This window comes from Neolamprologus multifasciatus, chromosome 10 (assembly GCF_963576455.1).
Source record: "Neolamprologus multifasciatus chromosome 10, fNeoMul1.2, whole genome shotgun sequence".
NCBI lineage: Eukaryota > Metazoa > Chordata > Actinopteri > Cichliformes > Cichlidae > Neolamprologus > Neolamprologus multifasciatus.
The window spans coordinates 32,784,387-32,788,527 of record NC_140448.1 but is presented as its reverse complement, the minus strand read 5'-3'; the positions used below and the strand labels follow the sequence as shown (position 1 = coordinate 32,788,527).

Sequence of the window (4,141 nt, the reverse complement as noted above, 5' to 3'; positions counted from 1 at the left end):
TCGTTTCATCTTCAAAGTTCTCACTGATGGAAGGAGGTTTTGGCTCAAAATCTCACAATACTTGGCCCCATTCATTCTGTCCTTAACACGGATCAGTCGTCCTGTCCCCTTGGCAGAAAAACAGCCCCATAGCATGATGTTTCCACCCCCATGCTTCACAGTAGGTATGGTGTTCTTGGGATGCAACTCAGTATTCTTCTTCCTCCAAACACGAAGAGTTGAGTTTATACCAAAAAGTTCTACTTTGGTTTCATCTGACCACATGACATTCTCCCAATCCTCTGCTGTATCATCCATGTGCTCTCTGGCAAACTTCAGACGGGCCTGGACATGCACTGGCTTCAGCAGCGGAACACGTCTGGCACTGCGGGATTTGATTCCCTGCCGTTGTAGTGTGTTACTGATGGTGACCTTTGTTACTTTGGTCCAGCTCTCTGCAGGTCATTCACCAGGTCCCCCCGTGTGGTTCTGGGTCTTTGCTCACCGTTCTCATGATCATTTTGACCCCACGGGATGAGATCTTGCGTGGAGCCCCAGATCGAGGGAGATTATCAGTGGTCTTGTATGTCTTCCATTTTCTGATGATTGCTCCCACAGTTGATTTTTTCACACCAAGCTGCTTGCCTATTGTAGATTCACTCTTCCCAGTCTGGTGCAGGTCTACAATTCTTTTCCTGGTGTCCTTCGAAAGCTCTTTGGTCTTGGCCATGGCGGAGTTTGGAGTCTGACTGGTTGAGGCTGTGGACAGGTGTCTTTTATACAGATGATGAGGTCAAACAGGTGCCATTCATACAGGTAAAGAGTGGGGGACAGAAAAGCTTCTTACAGAAGACGTTACAGGTCTGTGAGAGCCAGGGATTTTCCTTGTTTGAGGTGACCAAATACTTATTTTCCACCCTGATTTACGAATAAATTCTTTACAAATCCTACCATGTGAATTTATGGATTTTTTTTTCACATTCTTTCTCTCACAGTTGAAGTGTACCTCTGGTGCAAATTACTGACCTCTGTCATCATTTTAAGTGGGGAACTTGCACAATCGGTGGCTGACTAAATACTTTTTTGCCCCACTGTAAAGGTCAAAGGTCACTCTTTCGAGGATGCCAATGTTCACATTTTGGACAGAGAGGACAGATGGTTTGAAAGAGGAGTGAAAGAAGCATCTATGTCCACTGTGAGCGACCATCTTTGAACAGAGGCGGTGGTTTACGACACCAACTCTCTGCCATCTATAATCCAGTTTTGAGTTCCCTCCCCAGACGCCTTAACGCCCACTCACATCCTGGGCCACCTGACCTCAGGAATTCGCATGATAGGGTGGGGCCAGGTTTCACAATGAGCTCACCCGAAACCCTGGCTGATTGGGACCCACACCCAGTTTCACACCTAGGCTCATGTGATTAGAGGATCATCAGGGGGTCCTTTGTACCTCTTTGGGGGGAAACACCCACTAGGTTTAAATCTGGGACTCTCCACCAGTGAACTGAAGAAGCTTCTTGGATGAGAGGTGAAACGTCTTCAAGCAACTTAAAGAAGTCCAGACGCTTTTCTTTGCAAGCTCCTTTGACTTTAAACAATATGGAATCAACTATAGGCTATTAATGTATTACTCCTATACTATAATGTTCAAGTTATCATGTCCCTGGGGCGAGGAGGGGGGTTGTAAGTAAACTGGAAAAAAATAATGCAGACATGTGATAGTCACATGAAAAGGTGTGACTACAGAGCGTATATACACAACCACAGCCCTCTAACCTATTAATTTCCTGCAGGAGGAGGATGAGCTGAAATGAGCTTTGTGGATCTTTCTGTTTTAAATGTTGGAATACTTTTTTGTGTTTTATTTCCACTGAAGATGTTAAAAACTGAATTTCTTTATTGAAATGTTACTTGCAAATCTGTCTCTGACCAATGTTGCTGCTAACCAGCAGTATCAAGGGGTTTTGGAAAGAGTTTTATTTTCCACTCTGACTACACTGCCATGTTGTTTATTTCTCTTCATCAATGGAATCATGCTTTTACTTTAAGGAGTAAAGCTTTGTTCTGTGAGACGTCGCGATACATTCTCCTGTATAACCTTCTGTTTGCAGACACAGTACAGATGGCACTGAGTCAGTTATTGTATATTATTGCTGCTTGTAGGATGACACTAACATATCCTGTATGTGGTTTTCTCACCATGCTTGCCAAACTTACAACTGTGGTCTCTCCTGTCACGCTGGTGGTGATGTCTCTGGAGAGATATGTTGCTGTGTGCTACCCACTGAGGCATGCTAGCATCATCACTATCACCAACACAGGTGTGGCCATCATTGTGATTTGGGCCATCGGTTCACTAAATATATTGACTCGAGTTCTTCTGCTGTTAGAGTTTCCTTTTGAAGCCCTTGATAGTCTGCAGATGAAAGACTTTTGCTCTGAAATAGCAATGTCTGGTGGGTCTATGTCTGATGATTACAACAAAGCCTTCACATGTGTTCTGTTTATTTCAGCAAGTGTGGCAATCACATGCTCTTATATTGGTGTTATAGTAGAAGCCAGGTCGGCCTCCACAGATAAAGCTTCAGCCCGTAAGGCTTGTAACACACTGCTGCTACATCTGGTGCAGCTGGGTCTCAGTCTTTCTTCAACCATTTAACCCACTACTCACAGCACTTGCAAGAGTTTTAACAAGGATAGTGTTTGTGCGCATCCAGGTTTTTTTATGTTTGTATTTTCATTTTCCCCAGATGTCTGAGTTCACTGATTTATGGTATCAGAGATCAAAGCATCAGACCTGTGCTCATATATTATCTTTGCTGTCGACTGAAATACTCAGTCATACAGCCGAGACTGAAGGCTGTGAAATAGAGAGTTAGTCAGAGTGTACACCACACTTACAAGCATACAAACCTCAAAGTACCGTACTGCAATTCTGGATAACTCCTTCTGTTACTGACTTGACTTTTGAATTTTTATTGAAAACCATACAGTTGTCAAATGACACAAGTGAGGAATTATTTGCTGCTGTTTACTAAAGGAACATAATCTTTATAATTCTCTCAAATTATTACATGCTTTGGTAAAACAGGAAAGAGCGTCACATTTGTTTAACCCCGTAATCTGTGTACAGCCACTCTATCTCAAGCACTGCTCAGGCAAAGAAAGTGCAGCAATTTTTAATTAGATGTAATTGGCCTACATTTGTGCTACTTCTAAACCTGCAGTTTAGCCTTGGAATTACTGTAGGTGTCCTAGAGGGTTTTCTTTGCGTTCCAAGTTGTGCAAATAAATTCAGCACTTTGGAAAACTAAAGGTGCTTTGTGTTGGTAAAGTTGTTCTCGGCTATCAGTCTTGAATAATTTGGTGAATTTTCAATCAACAAAAAGTCTTAAATAGTTTGATCACAGACTTTTTGTATATTGTATGGTGTTCACACTATTACATAAATCGTCTTGAGGTGACCTTTGGGACTTTGTGATATATATATAGCTGCACTTTGCTTATTTACAGCTGCCAAAATGGCATACCGGCAACATGTGAGCACCTTAAATAACCCAGCCTTACAGGTCTGCAGTTGAAAGCTTTTATTCAGGCAGCAGTGTGAGGTGAAGGATTCTCTGCAAGATACATGTAGATGTCACCAAACAGGGGCTGGGGGAGAATATGGATCACTAGTCCCCGAAATGTATAGTTTCTCCTTATATCGTAGCTTTTTTCCATGAACAGATGATCTGAGTGGTCTTGATTCGGGACAGGTGAGATTTTTATTCTACTGGACAGCTCATGTGTGAGTCAGTCATGTGACTGAAAACTATGGATTCAAAATTGAAAAACAAAACAAAAACAAAAAACAAGATGCCATTGGATGAGGTGGAAAATTAAGTTATAATGTGCTAACTTTGCAGGGCTTAACATATGTTCACATTAAATAATGATGGTTTGTCAATGCATGAGATGACTGTTGCTGTGGTTTGGTGCTATATAAAAAACTTAATTACATTTACAACATTACAATAATGTTACCTATTCGATTTCAATAATGTATCCACCATCTGAGTTACAGCACAGTCCTTTTCTAAAGTTTTCTACAGTTTCCATATCTTCTCTCTCTGCTTATATAAGCTTATATTATGAAATATGTGATGAATAGGACAGAAAA

General features: G+C 41.6%; 1 pseudogene; it reads left to right on the top strand.

Annotated features, from left to right (window-relative positions):
- Positions 1-1,779: 1,779 nt before the first annotated feature.
- LOC146510598 (odorant receptor 131-2-like) lies at positions 1,780-3,018 on the top strand (annotated as a pseudogene).
- Positions 3,019-4,141: the final 1,123 nt, after the last annotated feature.